The sequence below is a fragment of the Pristis pectinata genome, chromosome 10 (genome assembly GCF_009764475.1).
Source record: "Pristis pectinata isolate sPriPec2 chromosome 10, sPriPec2.1.pri, whole genome shotgun sequence".
Lineage (NCBI taxonomy): Eukaryota > Metazoa > Chordata > Chondrichthyes > Rhinopristiformes > Pristidae > Pristis > Pristis pectinata.
Window position 1 is genome coordinate 78,867,652 of NC_067414.1, and position 19,560 is coordinate 78,887,211.

The 19,560-nt window shown below is 38.8% G+C and overlaps 1 long non-coding RNA gene across 1 annotated transcript in view; it reads right to left on the reverse strand.

Moving 5' to 3' along the window:
- Positions 1-13,917: 13,917 nt before the first annotated feature.
- LOC127575457 (uncharacterized) overlaps positions 13,918-19,560 on the reverse strand; it is a 45,545-nt gene continuing 39,902 nt past the window's right edge. The window contains exon 3 of the long non-coding RNA XR_007957065.1: positions 13,918-13,941. This is a non-coding gene — a long non-coding RNA (uncharacterized LOC127575457). The remainder of the gene's footprint in view (positions 13,942-19,560) is intronic.

Here is a 19,560-nt window from a genome sequence, read left to right on the forward strand (position 1 = left end):
CAGATATCAACCACTCTCTGTGTGAAAAATTACCTTACAGATCCCACTTAAAGCTTCCTCCTCTCAACTTAAACCTATGCTGTGTTGTTTTTAAAACCCCTACCATGGAAAAATGATTTTCTGTATCTACTCTATATTTGCCTCTTATAATTTTATATATTTCTATCAGGTCACCTCTCAGTCTCCTTTGCTCCGGAGAGCCCAAACTATCCAATCTCTCCCCAGAACTAAAGTCCTCCAGTCCAAGCAGTATTGGGTGCATCTCCTCTGCAGTCTTTCCAGTGCAATCAAATTTTTCCCATAGTGCGGCACACAATGCTCCAAGTGCAGTCTAACCAGCGTTTTGTAAAATTGCAACATAATGTCCCAACTTTTATATTCTATGCCCCTATCTAAGAAAGAAAGCATGCCATATGCCTTCAACACTGCCCTTTCAGGGAACTATGGACTTGGACCTCGAGGTCTCTCTGTTCCTCAACATTCCTGGGTGCCCTACCATTTACTGTATATGTCCTACCCTTATTTGATCTCCCAAAGCGCATAACCTTGCATTTGTTAGGATTAAATTCCAACTTTCAATTATATTTCACTTTCCAATTGATCTATATCCTTCCGTAGCCTTAGACAACCTTTCTCACTATCCATACCACCACCAGCTTTAGTGTCGTCTACAAACTTACCTTCTACATTCACATCCAAGTTGTTAATATACAGACCATCTCCAGGTAACAAAATGCTTTCATTTTTACAGACATCTATAAGTCGATTTTGCCCATAAGTCAAAAGATACACAAAAGCACATAACACTGAAAAGGAAGAACAGTTACTAAAAGTGGGGGGAGAAAGGAGACTAATTCTGCTGCTCATAAAACTTTTGAACAACATACATTGGACTTTCGAATTTAATAATATTATGGGAGTTCGTTCATATGGAGAGGTATCCATAAGTCAAACATACGTAACTCAGGCACAGCCTTTTTATCACGAACAGCAAAGGTCCCAGCACCAATCCTGTGGTACACCAGTGGTCAGAATTGTCCAATCAGAAAAATATTCTTCCACTCCTACCCGCTGCTTTCTATCACCTATCCATTTTTGATCCACTTTGTCAATATGCGTCAGTTCCCTTCTGACTAAGGCTTCTCGACCAGCTTACCATGTGGAACCTTGCCAAATGCCTTCCTGGGTTTCCTAAATTTTTAGATTTCCTCATTGAAATTATGTGTCCAACCTACTCCATAAATATCCAGACCACAGAGTCCACAGCAAAAGAAAGATACCATCTGCCTGGAAATTCTACGCCAGTATTTACGTTGCACAATGGCTTCCTCCCACACCACATCACCTGATCATATAAATATCTCTTGCTTTGCCTTCTACTCTCATGCTCTTATTGATGAAAGAGATGGAGTGCTAACAGCTTTTCAGCTTGGATACCGCTGTTGCACTTATCAGCAGACAACAGCTTAAACACAAACGAAACTTGTCTCTGAACACCACTGTAACATCTCAATAACGAATGGAGTTAATTTCTGTTATGTAAAAACAAAATTTGTCACTTGAATAACTTTTACATTTTGTTGTGAATTAAATTGAATAAGTTTCTTCACTCATTGGGGTTTTCAAGTTTAGATTTATTCAAGACAATTTATGAGAGGAGATCATTGCAATTGATCAAAAACTACTTTCATTATCAGGATAATGTTTATTATCTCCCATCATAACATTTGGAAGGCAAAGTATTGATGATTTTGTGGATCTTCAGCAGCAAGTATGGATTAAAAAAATGTTCTCAGCCCTTTATTACTAAAATGATAATAATGATCTGGCCCATTCTGGTTCTACTGTTTTTCTTTAAGCATGACTGGATTGGCAACAGCCCACCGGGCTGAAAGTTACCCCTGTCTTAACATTGTCTGCAAGAGGCTACATTCCTGCTCCCTGAGTAATATCTGTTATGGCAGTCAGTGTGCATAACAATACTATGGGCAGTGGAGCACCAGTTTGCTGGAGCTGTGTTTCTGTTCCTTTAGCCTATAAAACCTTCAGCAAGTAAAAGCTTAGCCAAAGAGGTAAGTTATAAGGTGTGATTTAAAGATGGAAAAAGAGGCAAGGAAGCTCAGTAAACACAAGCATAACAATGATGAAGCGAAGGGAATGGGAAACGCATGAGGTCAGAAGTAGTGGAATCCCAGACTGACTGACATGACTGCTCATTTTATGGCTCCAATTATCTTCATACCAATATATAGGACAGCCAATCATGTAGATCCTGATGGAAGATTATGGTGGAAGGAAGTATGTGCTTTCACAACAGAGATATTTAAAGTACATCAGGATACCTACATCTTCTGAATTAAAAATGGAAAATGCTTAACCACTCAGTAGATCAGCCAGCAAAACAAGTGAAATAAGAAAATTAGGATTGGTCTGATGAAGGATCATCAAACTGAAATGATAACTGTTTCACTCTCCACAGAGGCTGTCTGACTTGCCATATATTTCCATTATTTTCGATCTTTACTTCAGATTTCCAGTATCAGCAGTTCGCTTTCTTGTTTTTCAGTCACATCTTCTGGATACCGGAGCAGAACTTGCAGCCTGCATTCAATTTACTGAAACTTCTCGCAGCAGCTTTCAAACACTGTGCCCTCATCCTCGGAAGTAATACTATTATTAGCAAGCTAAAGATTTCTGAGGATGACTGACTATTATAACTTCAGAGGAAAACTATCATTGGTGGGATAACCTCTTAGCTTTATCAGGATGGCTGAGTGCTATGTTAATTAGTGAAACTGAAGGGTCTCAACCCGAAAGAGTCCTAATAAAGGGTCCTGACCTGAAACATCAACTGTTTATTTCCCTCCATAGATGCTGCCTGGCCTGCTGAGTTCCTCCAGCACTTTGTGTGTGTTGCTCCAAATTCCAAATTCCAGTATCTGCAGAATCTTTTGTGTGGCCATACTGACTCCTGTTCAGAACACAACACGATTTATTCAATTTACATGTAATCTCAAGTAACTACCAGAATTTCTGTTGACTGTATTACTGAGAAAATGCAGCCAGAATATGCTGGACATTAGTGGGGATTTTGCTAAGATTAAATTTCCATACAAAGGATAAAGATCACGGTAATTGAATGTCCGTGACAACTGACTAGAACCTGGTGTAGTTTACTGAATTAACCTAATTCAACCTTAAAGTGTATTCAGGTGATAGCTGGAGCTGAACAAAGTAATTTAAAGCAATAATAGCTTCAGCATGTGAAACAGACCTGAGTGAGGCTTTAACTGGCACCTGGGCACCTGAACTTCCAGGTGATGGGAATGTAATGGGAAATCCAAAACGGGTATAATCAGTGGAAACTTCAGTTTAGTGGTGAGGATAGCTTTGCAATCTGAAATTTGAGCTAAAGGATTCAGAAACCTGAGCACAAGGGATTTTAAATTTTGTTACCTCTGCACTCTTTCTGTCAATTACTTAATAGAATAAGGCAACTCAGCCATCGCACCTTGTTAATCATTTTTCTGATGTCCGCACTTGGGAATATTTTACCAAAGACTTTAACTCAAAAGTTATTAAAACTTAACCACTTATTTTAAGCTCCACAGATCACATTGTTAGAAAGTTGTGAATCTAACAGTGATTTTACACCAAGAATGAATTATTGCCTCACTAACAATAACAGACTTTAGGCCCAATTTTGCAACTGGATTAAGACATGCCGAGCACACACCTATCTCCAGAAAAGTAGCTTTCCTAATGATATCTTTGAAAAATTAAAAGTATAGTTTGAAGCAACAATTGAAATTTAGAAAAACAATGGATAGAATTTTCCTTAGAAATCTATGGACTTCCATGCACATAAAGCTAGCATTTCCCTGTATGAATATGAGGATGCTTGGAACTCCCAGGCAACAAACACGAACTTCCTAAACTTGCTGATAGCTGTATGAGGTTTTGCCACCAATGCTCCATCACTGGCTCATTGGTGAGTACTGCAAGGGAGCGAAACTTCCTGAAGTTCCTAGCTGGGGAATCTACCCACTGAGTCTGCACCAGGTTAGTCCTGCCATAGGTTTATTGTCCATTCATGTGAGGGCACAGCTGCAAGGGAAAAAAGTAAACAGGTGATTTACACTTTCTTGAATTAATTAAATGCAGTGCAATATTGTTCATTGTTTCTAAGTGTTTTTAAGATTTAATTTTTAAAACGTTAATAAAATTAAAAATAATTTTGTCATTGATGAAACCACGCTTGGAATATTACACGCGGTACTGGTCGCCCAGCTATGGGAAGGATGTCATTAAGATGGAAAGGGTGCAGAAAGGATTCACGAAGATGTTACCAGGACTGGAGGGCTTGAGTCATAAGGAGAGGCTGCATAGGCTAAGATTGTTTTCCCTAGAGTGTAAGAGGCTGAGGAGTGACCATACAGAGCTATATCATCCATATAGACTACTATATAGATGAAAACCAGCCTCCCCTCCATGGACTTTGTCTACACTTCTCGCTGTCACAGTAAAGCAACCAACATAATCAAAGACCCCACCCACCCCGGACATTCTCTCTTCTTCCCCTTCCCATCCAGCAGAGGATACAAAAGCCTGAAAGTACGTACCACCAGGCTCAAGGACAGTTTTTATCCCACTGTTATAAGACTATTGAACGGACCTCTTGTACAATAGGATGGACTCCTGACCTCACAATCTACCCCATCATGGCCTTGCACCTTATTGTCTGCCTACACTGCGCTTTCTCAATAATTGTAACACGCTATTCTGCATTCTTGTTATTGCTTTTCCCTTGTACTTCCTCAATCTACTAATGTGATGAAATGATCTGTAAGGATAGCATGCAAAACAAAGTTTTTCACTGTCATTCAGTACATGTAACAATAATAAAATAATTTGCCAATTTACCAATTATACTAAATTATGAATGTTGTAGATAAGATGGATAGCCACATTCTTTCTCCCAGGGTACAGGAGTCTAAAACTAGAAGACATGGATTTAAGGTGAGAGGGGAAGGAGTTAAAAGGGACCTGAAGGGAAACTTTCTCACACAGTGGGTGCTCAGTATATGGAACGAGCTGCCAGAGGAAGCTGTAGAGGCAGTACAATTACAATGTTAAAAAGGCATTTAGGCAGGTACATGAATAGACAAGGTTTAGAGGGATATGGGCCAAATGCAGGCAAATGGGACCAGCTCAAATAAAAATCTTGGATGGCATGGATGAGTTGGGCCAAGGTGTATAATTGTGCTGTAAGTTTGAATGGAGTATGGAAGGTGACATAAGATATATGGCATGAAACCAAACCAGTCCAGCCAGTCCGTTGTTGGCATTAATGTTTGGTTCAAGACTCCTCCTGTATCCTCATCTAAATCTAACAACATAGCTCTCCAATCACTTCTCCCTCTTGTGCTTTCCCAGCCTCCCCTTAAATATATCTACGCTGTTCACTACAGCCATTCCTTGTGGAATCAAGTTCCACATACTCACCGCATTTCAAAAGGCTTTGAAAATAGCATGACTTATTTGAATGCTTATAACTATTTGCATGACTTAGTCCAATTACAAAGTTTTGTTTCAGTATATCTCTATATGAGATACCATTTATGCCTGGAAGCCCCAGGACTGTGCAAGCCTCGCCAAGTTCAAGACAGGTTCCCTCAAGGAAATTGCTGTGAAACAACTTGCAAAAGGTAAATTGGTTGATGTATGGCATATGTGACTCACAGACAGGAAATTCTAGGCCAACGTTCTTGATGCAACACATCTGAGCAAATCACTAATGGGTGTTTCTATCGGATTCATGTAACAACAGTGTCAACTGTTGTGTAACTTCCCATGTGTGGTCTGAATGCCTGACTACAGGTCTCCCTGAGTTAGCTAACATTCATTTAGTGAATCTTTCGACAATGAACGTTTATTTCATTTAGTTTGTACTTAACCATGGTTTTGTTTGCCACAATGAAAGGCAGTGAACGCATTTGGAGGTGGCCTTTCAAACTCAGGTCTGTGAGAAACAGTAACATTTATTAGCAATTTTGATTGAGTTAATGTTATTGATGTACTGCTTCCATACTGAGAGGAGATTGACTTGCTTCTGACTTCTTTTCTTACCATCCACATGGCAATTCCTATCCCCTGCAAAAGTTAAAGTTTTATTGTATTCCCACTCTTATGATTTTTTTCATAACTAAGGGTTCTTGAGGAAGATAAGCCTTTAGTTAATCAGAATGTTGGGAGGGCAGGCAGGGGTGGATTGGAGGAGGAAACATATAGGCTCTTAAAGAGAAGATCATAAGTGAGGAGGTAGATACTAATCAGGAAGAGGTAAATGAAGTGAACAATGGACAAAGCGAGGCATTACAAAAGATGATGAAAACAAGCAGAGAAATAACAAGGCAAAACAACTTTGGAATAGAGGTTGCAAAATAATGTAATGGTTGAAGGAAAGGACTCCAAATGTTTGAAGGGGTGCAATTAGTCACTATTCAGAGTTGGAAGAAGTGAGAGCACAGGCTGGATATACAACTGACATGGATTATGGTGGAGAGTACCATGGAAAGATTTGAAAATGTGGATGAATCTGAGCTTACGATGGGGTGCAAGAAAGCAGTGAAGTGAATGAGAATGAATGTGTAGTGAGTATGAGGGATATTGCATGAGTCTTTCCATTCTAGGTCATTGATATCTTCTACGATAATTAATTGTGTCAATAACAAGAAAACCATGAATTGGCATTCTCCTCCTAAATGTGCCCTATTTGTTTATACTAGTCAGGTTAATAATGTTCATATCAGGTAAGTTTAGAATTTTATACGTTCATCACCAATACTGATCTCAGTTGCTTTCTACCACAGAAAATGTATTTTCTGCTTAAAAAGGGCAATTCATTGTCCATTTAAGATGAGGCTGAACTTCACAATTCATAGATGTTTAATCAAAAATTATAGGACATACTTGTTCATTATTTCCATATCCAACTGGCCAATCAGACCTTCACAATAAAATGCCTAAATACTAAATCACCTCTTCACATAAGCTGCCTCTAGAGGTGCCCTTTCTCCCTTTATCCCTAGTTCTCATTTATCTCAATAGTGCACTCACTACCAATATCTCCCACATTCACAATTCAAATTTTCACCTTTATTTCATCAAGGCCCCATTCCCCATTTATACCCTTGTATTTGTCAGGCACCTTCTTAGAGTCACAGAGCCACGCACAGAGTTGAACAGCACAGAAGTGGGCCCTTCGGCCCATAATGTTCATGCTGACCTTTTTACTCATCTACACAGATCCCATTTGCTTGCATTAGGTCTGTACCCGTCTATGCTTTGCCTATTCAAATATCTGTATAAATACCTCTTAAACATAGTGATTGTATCTGATTCTACCACCTCCTCTGCAACAAGTTCTGCGCCACTCTCCATGAAAAATAATTTCCCATCAAAATGACTTTAGAATTCTTACCTTCAAACTATTCCCTCTTGTTTTTTGATACCCCAACAATGAAAAAAGATACTGACAGTCCACCTATCTGTGCCACTTATAATTTTATATAGTCTATCAGGTCATCCCTCAACCTCTTTTGCTCCAGGGAGAACAAGCCCAGCCTATCCAATATCTTCCCACAACTGAAGTCCTCCAATCCAAGCAACATCCTGGTGAGTCTCCTCTGCAGTCTCCAGTGCAATCACATCCTTCCTATAGTGTGATGACCCGAAATGCACACAATACTCCAAGTGCGGTCTAACCAGTCATTCTGTAAAATTGCAGCAACGCCTCAACATTTTTCTTCTATGTCTTGACCTCTGAAGGTAAGCATACCATATGACTTCTTCACCACCTTATCCACCTGTGTCGCCACTTTCAGAGAACTATGGGCTTGAATCCTAAGGTCTCTTTTTTCATCAACATTCCATAGTGCCCTACCATTTACTGTATATGTCATATCCCCATTTGATTTCCCAAATGCATTAATTCACCTTTGTCAGGATTAACTTCCATCTGCCAGTGCTCAAACCTAAACTTCCATGTGATCTATGTCCCGCTGTAGCTTTAGACAACCTTTCTTGCAATCCCACAACACCAGCAATTTTTATCCTTGAGAATCTGCCCCCTGCAACAGTCTGAATTGGTAATCTCTCATGGGATTGACAGGAAATGCAACAGTTACAATATCCACATAGAAAAAAAAACATTTATTCCCCTAGGGAATAAATACTGTATGCATATTTTTATATGTACTCTAATTTTTTTTACAGTAGGCTTAGATCACACTTATTCCAGAAATCTTTTACATCTGTGTTCCTGTTTCATCAAAAATGGCACACAGCCAGTTTCAGGGGCTTTCTGTTTTAAAATATTTGATCATTCCATTAAACATTTTTTTTGTTTAGCTTTCATCACAGAAATGTTTTTGTATGAATAGCTTCTGTCCATTGAAGCAACAAATTGCAACAAATGTCTTTAAATGAATATCAGCTGCATTATATCATTATATTGTGCTGTTTCAGCTACATTAGGAACAACAATGGATTTACCTCATTGTTATTTCATGCAACTTATTGCTGGTATGAAATATGTTTATTTAATTAGCCAAAATGTTGATAAAAAATTGTAAATTGCAAGGGAAGCTGTGATTCTGTTATTAATAACAGAAGTCAAATGCCAAATTAGAACTTCACTGGTAGTATCTGACGTTACCATACAGGTGTTTGGTTTTAGACTCCTCTGCCATGGAGAAAAGTTTCTTACTATTTAACCTGTCTGTGCCTCCTAACATTTCATGGATCTCTTTCAGGACCCTCTCAGCTTCCTCAGCACCAAAGAAAGCAAAACCAGGCTAGTTAATCTCTCCTCATAACTGAAATATTCCATCCCAGACAATATCCTGGTGAATCTCCTCTGCAACCTCTCCAGCACAGACACATCCTTCCTTGTCTCCTCCCTGGATGAAGAAATGTTAGTTATCAGAGAAGCAAAAAGTCATAGGAAATACTAGTTCAAAATATCCAAATTTTAACTGCCCAGTCACAAGAAAACTTCAGGAAAAGATGGCTTAATTGTAACTGTCCCCTCAAAGGAAACATTAGAAAAACATAACTGGCATTTATGCAGTACAACTAATATAAAACAGTACCAACATGTTTCTTTGATGGATGCATAAAAAATAAACATTGAACCAGAAAGGGGAAGATTAAAGTGACATATCAACAGTTCAGTTGAAGTGATGAGTTTTGAAGACAAATTTAGTAGTGAAGTTTAGGAATGGAATATTTTGGGTCAGAGCTGGTTGTAAGAGGGAATTTAGTGGCACCTGCTGCTAGATATTTGCTTGTTATTTTTTCATATATATTGTTTGTCCATCAAATTGCTAAAAGTGCAAACTTACTGTGTTACATCAAGCAAAACAGGGGAAGTGTAACCTGAATGAACAGGCAGGCAATGATGTATCACTTTCATAATTAGATTAAGGATGTTGAAGTAAACAGTGTAAGATCTGATAGAAAAAATTGTAAATCAGAATGAGAGGACTCAATGTTAAATCAGATACAGAAAGAAATAGAAAGAGAATAAAAGAATATATTAAGAGGCAAAAAGGGACAGATACAAAAAGACAAAACAATAAGCATTTTTAATTTTTAAAACTCTCGAACAATTAAAACCTTAGAAAATGAGATGCAACACTTGTCACAGTTAATTTCAGTATCTGAGATTATTTGGTTGTAATTAAATGTTCTTTGAGCAATGTTGTAGAATTGAAATGAAATGAAAGGTGACATCCGTTCATGTCTGCCCCACAAATTCATCTATTTAAAGTTATCACCAAATGGTGAATTGTCAATTTCATACATCTAATGGTGATCTTCATCTAGCATAACAATGAAAGCCATAAGAGTCTCAAAAGTAAAACAGTGATTTTGAATTTTCAGTGCAAGTGGTATGTACCTTTGAGCTCTATTGAGCTTCCTTTGTTTTTATTTCCAAAAATGAGATCACTTCAAAGGTACTTCATTGACTGTAACATACTTTAGTATATCCTGAAAGTGATGTGAAAGGCATTATATAAATTGCTTACCCTTTCTTTTATTGGACAATGTTTTGGTTTTGTTTGTCAAAAATGCACACACCTATTTTAATGTTTTCTTTGAACTAGCTGAACCTTCTTTTAGTTTTCTCTGAAGACTTTACCTGTGTTCATGTTGCTCCTGAAATGAAGGTCAAATTGAAATATTTCCAGGACTGATTGTCACTCACAAACACCCCTAATACCTCAGCTCCAAAGTGAAGATATTTCCAAAGATTTTAATAATTTATGTGCTGTTCTGTTTGAATTGAAGAGTATGTTTATCATCATGAAATTTAAATTATACTGAAGGCAAATCAATAACATTTCCCTCCCCAAACTTTCTGCATCTCCTATCACCCTCCTCTGAAGATGTGGACAAGTTTCCAGGGATTATGCCAGATCCATGTAGCCATTTTAGAGCAATCCTAGATTATTTAATTGCTCCTTCCCAGATTTAGACTTCTCTCTCTGATGCACACTACACAAACTACAATCAGACAATGACTATTCTGGAAGGTCATGCTGAAACAGGTTATGAAGTATCAGAAGACCTATGCAGATACTAGAATCATGCTTTCAGTATTTGAAATGAATCCTCTATTTGGGGGCTCATTCAACACCTTCTCAGCATTATGTCAAGGAATCCTGACCAGGATTATTTATTAAGATTATAGAGAAAAACCCTTATCTTCCAGAGACCATACCCTTGACTAATAATTATAGATGGTGCAAATGTCTGACAATGCCACAAACATCTCACAATGATATGCTGTGTTTTAAGATTAGGTTATTGTGGCATACTAATACTAGAGAGCATGCACTTAAAGTGCAAGGAGGTAAGTTCAAAGGAAATGTGGGAGGCAAGTTTTTTTACACAGAGTGGTGGGTGCCTGGAATGCGCTGCCTGGGTGACGATGGAGGCAAAATGAGGTGTTTAAGAGGCTCTTAGATAGGCACATGATTCTGCAGGGAATGGAGGAATATGGACATTGTGTTGGCAAAAGGGATTCATTTAATTAGGTGTTTAATTACTAGTTTAATTAGTTTGGTGCAACATCGTGGGCTGAAAGGCCTGTTCCTGTGCTGTCCTATTCTATTTTCTATGTTCTATACATGAATGTGAATGTATCTAAAAAAAACAGTATGACTTGGTACATTATTGCACCAAACACTACTGCCAGCTGATTGATGACTACCATTAATAAACAATGTTTGTTAGTAGTTGTTTTCTTGTTACTTGTTCTGATGAACAGCAACAGAAGAGAACTAGTAGGGCAGTGATGATGGCAGACAGTAAGCACAGTGGCCGCATCATACCACATGGTGAAATACAATAGGTACTTGCGATATAAATGGAACAAGAGGAGAGTGAATTTAGATAAGTTGCACAGGAGAGGGTGAATAATATTGTCAAGGTCTGGGAAACAGATGAGCGTGTTTGTGTGCAAGAAAGGGAAAGCGATATTCTTGTTTGTTAGAGGCCCTGAGACATTTGAGATGTTACTGAGTTGCCATGCCATAAACTATGGAAAAGCTCTCATTTGAGGTCATTGTGAAAATCCTGAACTAATATATTAACTTACCATCCTGAAATAATTTTGCGAAAAGTTAGGTACTTGCAACCAGAGGACACAGTGAGCAAATCATAGTCAGGAAAAATATACTGAAGGGCTAAATATAAAGGCTAGATGCAAAAAAGACTAAAAGGAGGAATTTTTAGATCTTCTTTGATCAGGCAGTATGAGATCACTTGGTATGACGCTGCAGTTAAGAGAATGCAGGGAAAACTGAAGAGCACGAGAAACATCAATATAAAATAGTCACCAAAATATCCCAATAGGGAGTTGTGAAGAATCTTCTTTACTTAAAGTGTGGTGAGAAAGTGGAACTTGCTACCACAGGGAAGATTCTCAAGTGGAGCTAAATGCTGTTTTAGACGGGTTGGTTTGAAATAGTCTGTTACTAAATCAATGTATCTTATATAAACCTAAGCACTTCTATGATTTGGACTGTGTCTTTCTTATATTGGTCACGAATGCTGTTCCCCACAAGTGGAAACATTTTCTCAATATCCACTCTATGGAAACCTGTCATAAATTATATTCTATTAGGTAAGCCTCTGCCTTCTTTTCTTAAAAGAAGAGACCTAATCTCTTTATCTTTGCCTGACATCCTTATAAATCGTCTTTGCACCCTCTGCTTTGCTTCTACATCCTTTTTATGGTAGGATCTGGGTTCAGTTTTGAAAGCCTTTCTTTAAGTTCAACAGATGCATTACTCTTTCCGATACTCACAGGGTAATTCGAAATTATATCCACTAATCACTCCTCAGTGGTGTTTTCACCTTGATTCTATAGAAGCTCCAACTAGATTTAGGCTTATGTTGTTTCTCGACAAGAAGGGTGTTTGCTAACTTTTCAGCAAATGGTGACATGTAAGTTCATTTTTGGATAAACATCAGTCATCTAAAAATAAATTGTTAACTTCAGATATATTTTTAGATATCCATGAAAGCTTTTGTGAATGTCGGATGTTAATTACTAACATTAGTTGAATGGTTCTTATTCTAAAATAAAGCTCTTATTTTTGCAAACAAATCATTTACGGTTACAAATCAATTTTGATCTATTTCAGCAGTAGCTTTTTAAAGTTGCAAAATTATTTCACACATCCTACTGAGTGGGTAATTTATTTTATATGTTAACATGACCACTGTCTTTTCCACTCAGCCAAGAGAGATAGAAATGTAAAAATCTACATTGATTTGTTAGGCCTACTTTGCAGCCTGTAGTCTCATGATATTTTAATTCTGGTGTGTATTTTTGTGAAAGTCTGAAGAATGTTAACACTGCTTATAGGATTTAGATGTCAGCTGCTCTCTGTTCTGCAGAAAAATGCCACTTTCTACAAATTAGATCCAAGGTAATTTACAGGAAAAATACAGAAAGTGTGCAATTTTTCCACTAAATCAGCATTATCATTTCATGCCCTTCTCTTCCCCTAATAAAAAGATTGCCTTGATTTATAGCAGCATTTAATAATTTACTAGCTTGAAGGCCAGCTCCAGCAACCTCTTTGGTAGGTGCTACTCATCTTGGTTCAAAGACAAATCTGAGGGTTCTGATGCAAAAGTAACAAAGGAAAGAAAGAAAACTTAAAAGCTGCACTATTATAGCATACACCATATGCTCACCATGTTATATGTGCTTTATAGCCAATTAAGTACTTTGTGAAATATGGACATTTTTGTCATGTAGGAAACACAGCTCAAGTTCCCACAAACAGTGACATAATAATGACCTTATCATCTTTTTTTAATTACAAAGGTCAATTAAAGTAATTTTGCTTCCCTTGCCTAAAGCAGCATCAATGCAATCTTTTGCATGTAGTCAAGAGGTCAGGGAGGGCCTTGGTTAAGGATCCATAAGTTGGCACCTCTGTTAGCAGGCTCTCAGCCCAGACTCTGAGGTGTCAGCCTGACTCACTTGTGGGACCTGCACACCTGACCTTCCAACTCAAAATGTCTCCATTGAGCCACAACATCCAACAGAAGCGATATCCAAAATATTATGGCGCACGCAAAAGTTGTTCTCCTTCATTAATTTTTCACGAATTTTATTCATATATGGAACAATTCCATTGTATATTTTTCACATTCAGTGCTTGAGAGAGGAGCAAACTGACTAATTGACGTTTCTTGGTAGTGTTCTGCATTGTCATGTAAATGTGATGACAAGGATAACCATAGCCCTCTCGCTTTACTTTGTCCAATGTCTTCAGCTGGGTGCCCATGTTGAGGGGCCCTCTGACAAAGTGAGCCTTAGGCAGTGTACCCAGGCACACACTGACTCAATGGCTGTAAAAGACAGAAAAGGACAGTAAAGACACTTACGTTAGACTATTGTTTATTGACTACAGCTCTGTCTTCAATACAATAATCCCAAGCAAGCTTGTCACCAAACTCCGAGACCTAGGACTCAACACCTCCCTCTGTAACTGGATCCTTGACTTTCCAACAAACAGAGCACAATCAGTGAGGATAGGCAGCAATACCTCCGGCACGATTATTCTCAACACTAGTGTACCACAAGGCTGTGTCCTCAGCCCTCTACTCTGCTCCCTATACACTCATGACTGTGTGGCCAGATTCCGCTCTAACTCCATCTACAAGTTTGCATATGATACCACCGTTGTAGGCCGTATCTCAAACAGCAATGAGTCGGAGTACAGGAAGGAGATAGAGAGCTTAGTGGAATGGTGTCACGACAACAGCCTTTCCCTTAATGTCAACAAAACAAAACAGCTGGTCATTGACTTCAGGAAAGGGGGTGGTGTGTTTGCACCTGTCTACATCAATGGTGCTGAGGTCGAGAGGGTTGAGAGCTTCAAGTTCCTGGGAGTGAACATCACCAACAGCCTGTCCTGGTCAAATCACGTAGATGCCACAGCCAAGAAAGCTCACCAGTGCCTCTACTTCCTCAGGAGGCTAAAGAAATTTGGTTTGTCCCCTTTGACTCTCACCAACTTTTACCGATGCACCATAGAAAGCATCCTATCTGGATGTATCACAGCTTGGTACAGCAACTGCTCTGCCCAGAACTGCAAGAAGTTGTGGACATAGCCCAGTGCATCACGGACACCAGCCTCCCCTCCTTGGACTCTGTCTTTACCTCTCGTTGTCTTGGTGTAGTAGCCAGCAAAATCAAAGACCCCACCCACCTGGGACATTCTCTCTCCTTTCCTCTTCCATCGGGTAGAAGATACAGGTGCCTGAGGGCACGTACCACCAGAATTAAGGACAGCTTCTACCCCACTGTGATAAGACTATTATACAATGAGATAGACTATGATTTCATGATCTACCTTGTTGTGACCTTTCACCTTATTGCACTGCACTTTCTCTGTAGCTGTGACACTTTACTCTGTACTCTTACTGTTTTTACCTGTACTACATCAATGCACTTTGTACTAACTCAATGTAACTGCACTGTGTAATGAATTGACCTGTACGATCGGTTTGTAAGACAAGCTTTTCACTGTACCTCGGTACATTTGACTATAATAAACCAATACCAAAACCAATAAAAGCGAAGCATGTATTTTTATAAAAAAGGAGGAAAAAGAAGTATTAGGACAGAGATCAGGGTTGGAGACCTTCTAAAATATTTGTACATGCTCACTTAATTGAACAGAACAGGCAAAAGCATGCATGTTTGGATCACTGCAGATGGAACTCATTCTGTGTACACTTCACCTGACTCTCATTCACTCAGAGGAAATTTGCCCAATATGCTTCTTTTCAAAGTGAAAAGCTTATGATAAAAATCACAGGCATTGAGCCAACAATTTCTGCAGGCAATTCACCTGGGATTTTCTCCACAAGTTGCCCATTGTTAAACACAAGCCTTCCAAAACCTTACTGTGTTCAAAAAATCTTCCAGTTCTGATTATTGTGCTTTTTGTTTCAAATCCAGCTCCAATGAAATGAGTGACTGACCATTTCTTCTTTACCCTCAGTTGGTCTTTCAAAGCTTCAGCCCTGGGCGATGAGCTCTGTTTGAGTAGTTTTACATTTCTCTGATGATTCTCAACTTTAAATCCTAACCACAACACAAATTGTATCTGTTTATATCCAGTCTGGGCCTTTCTCAGATCACTGTGAAATAACTAAATCCCATAGTTTTTCTTTATAGCATGTTTACCAATGCAGTTGGAACGGCACTGAATCAACCCATATACCCATGTGGAGCAGCTGCATTGAAAATTAAGACGTCCTCTTCTCCTGTTTGTGAAGGTTCCTCCAAGCCATTATTATCGAACAATCAATGGATTATGTGCAAGGGCAAACAAAGGCCTTGAAACCTTTTATTTGAAATAGTTTAGGATCACCTCTAAGCCGATAGGCAAAAGTGTTTCATAAATGTACATATGCCATTACCTGGTGCTATAAATTCCAGGCTGGAGATAAGAATGCACAATAAGATGAGTTGTTTTGTTTTTAGTTTGAATACCTTGTCATTGTGTTTTGAAAATCACAATGATCTAAATTTTTAAAAATGAAATAAAAATTGTGCTATGAAAACTTTAAAAACTAGCTTACAAAAACCTTACATCTACCTACATGCACTCACACTCACACTCACAACCTATTGCTATAAATTTAGTACACTTAGTGGCACAATTTCCATTGTAAACATCTTGGTCCCCATCTAATTAGGAAGTACAATTTGTCTACAACAGTGCCTCAGCTTCAAACCTTTCAGGTCCTCATCATCATCCTGTGCAGCTGAGAAATTCCTATGTAGCAATGAAGTCTATTTCAAGGCTTTCCACATCAATAAAACGTGTGCAAATTAACTGCAAAAAATAAATGCCCTGCGATCAGGAGTGCTCAATGTCCAATACAATGCTTTTTGTATTGTACTATTCTTCTGTAATTTGGTTCCATTGCCTTCATTAAATCCAAAGTTTGAAAACAGTAGAAACTTGAAGACACTATGACATCACATATTTAATACTATGAATGCAAGTATAAAGAGAAGAGATAACAATAGTGTTCAGAGAGGATATTCCTTCATTCAGTGAGACCATTTGGGTAGAATTTAGAAACGTCACTTTGACGGGACTGTATTATAGGCCCCCCAGTAGTCAGTTGGAATTAGAGGAGCAGATGTATGGGGAGATTGCAAATAGTTGTAAGAGTAATAGGGTCTGGGACTGGGACACCCATAGTGCAAAGGATTTGGATGTGATGGAGTTTGTTAAATGTGTCCAAAAATGTTTCCTTAATCAATATATAGAGGGCCCTACTAGAGAGGGTGCAACTCTATGCCTTTTCTCAGGCAATAAGGTAAGATAAGTGACTGAAGTGTAAGTTAGCGAGCAGTGACCATAATGTATTAGTTTTAAAATAGTTATGGAGAAAGATAAGACAGGTCCAAAGGTTATGGTCTTAAACTGGGGCAGAGCCAACTTTGGAGGCATTTAGGTGGGATCTTGCAGAGGATGACTGGGTGAGACTGTTTGCTGGTAAAGGGATGACTGGCAAGTGTGAGACTTTTATAAGTGTGATATTAGAAGTCCAGGGCAGCATGTTCCTGCAAAGGTTAAGATCAAGGCTGGGTAGTTTAGGGACCCCCTAGTTGATGTGAAATATTGAGGCTCTGGTCCAGAAAAAGAAGGAGGCATACATTGGGTTTAGGCAATCGGGAACAAGTGAACCCCTTGATGAATATAAGAAGTGTAGGAGTACACTCAGTGGGAAATCAGGAGGGCAAAAAGAGAGTATGAGATTGATCTGGCAGGCAGGGTTAAGGAAAATCCCAAGAGATTCTATTAGTATATTAAGAGTGAACGGGTAGCCAGGGAAAGAATAGGTCCCCTTAAAGATCAGCAGACAGGCAAGATTTTTAATGAGTATTTCTCATCAGTTTTCACTGTGGAGAGAATAATGGATGCTAAAGAAATGAGGGAAATGAGTGATGTCTTGGACCACATACAGATTACCAAGGAGGAGGTACTGGCGGCATTAAAGTGCATTAAGGTGGATAAATCCCGAGGATCTGATCAAGTACATCCTTGTGGGAAGCTGGGGAGGAAATTGCAGAGGCCCTTGCAGAGACATTTTCTTCATATTTAGCCACAGGTGAAGTTCTAGAAGACTACCAAAGGGGATGACCTCACATTATCACATATTATATAACATCTGCCGTGTCATTTCCCACCCATTTAACCCATCAATATCTCCCTGAAGCCTCTCTATATCCTTCACACCACCCACACTGCTAATATGCACACTGCTAATAATCAGCAAATACGATATTCTTGTCCAAATCATTCCTATGGAGTGTGAGTGGCTGAGGCCCCAACACCAATCCCTGCTGCATCTCACTAGTCACAGCATTCCCAACTTGAAAGTAACTCATTTATTCTTAATCTCTTTCTGGCAGTTAATCAATCCTTAGTCTATGCCAGTGTATCACCTCAAATACCATGCACTCTAAATTATGTCTGATAATCTCCTGTGGCACCTGATAGAAGACCGACTGAAGGTCCAAATACACCACACTATTGACATGCCCTTATCTATTCTGTAGTTACAACCTCAAAAAGGCCTAGCAAAGTTACCAGACATGATTTCCCTTTCATAAATCTATGCTGGCTCCATCAAATCCTATTTTCAAAGTGCTCTATTACCTCTTAATAATAGATTCCATCAATTTTCCTGCCACTGACATGAGGCTAAGTAATCCATAGTTCTCTTTTGTCTCTCTCTTTCCTTCGTTATATATTGGGGTTACATTACTGGGGATGAAATAAGATATTTTTACCCTGAAGCAAAATATTACAGAAACTGCAAATCTGAAATGGTAACAGAAAATGCTGGAAATACACAACATCTGTGGAAGGAGAAACAGTTAAAATTTCAGGCCAATGGCCTTTCAACAGAACTGGCAATACTTGTTTGATTCAGACATTTTAAGCTGTAGAGAAGGGGGGAGAGAACACAAAGGAAGGTTTATGATAGGATGGAAACCAAGAGTGACGAAACAACATAAGTGTGGTGGTACCAGTTAAAAGAAGGTGCTCAAGATGCATCTGGAGATGATGTAAGTACGATGAAACAAAGGGAATGTTCAATAAAAGGAGAGAGAAAAATAATGACTGCTTCTAATGTGAGGTTTACGTTTGGAATAGCTGATTACCTGACATTGTTGCCTTCAGTGCGGAATCCTGAAGGCTGTGATGTACTAACTCAGAAGATGAGGTGTTATTCCTTTGCTGGAAACAATGCTCAGTCGGAAAAATGCAGAAGGCTGAAGACCAGAGGGGAACTAGGTCGGAGAATTAATGTGACAGACATCTGAAAGCTCAGGGTCATACTAGTGAATTGAATGGGCTGAAATAATCTTCCTGTTGCCAGCCACTTTAATTCTCAAGGAACATCTTCACCCTTGGTACATTATAATTTTCAGGACTCAACATGCAAAGCAATGATTTCAGCTAATCTGCTATTCTGGCATTGCTTCTCACATTTTCAGCCTTCAGTTTTTTTTCTCTCTTATTTTGTTATTTCAAATGCTGTTCATCTCCAACCTACGCCAACACCATCTCCCAAACCTGAGCCATTTACTTCCAAGGACAAGGGTCTCAGGCACATAGGAACACCACCACTTCCTGTCATCTAATAGTTGAACACCATCCTGACTTGGAACTACATTGCCATTCCTTCATTGTCACTGGGTCTAAATCGGGAGACTTCTGATCCAACAGTATTTCATCGGGATTGTAGCTATTCAAAAAGGCAGTTCACCATGACCGTCTCAAAAGAAATTAGGGATAGGCAATTAATGCTGGTGCTGTCCAGTACTCAAAAAATGAACAACTGATAAAAACAAACTTTTGTTGTTTACTGACCTTTACTACCCACTTTCAGTGGGTACAAACATCACTTCAGAGACCAGGCCTTCAGAGA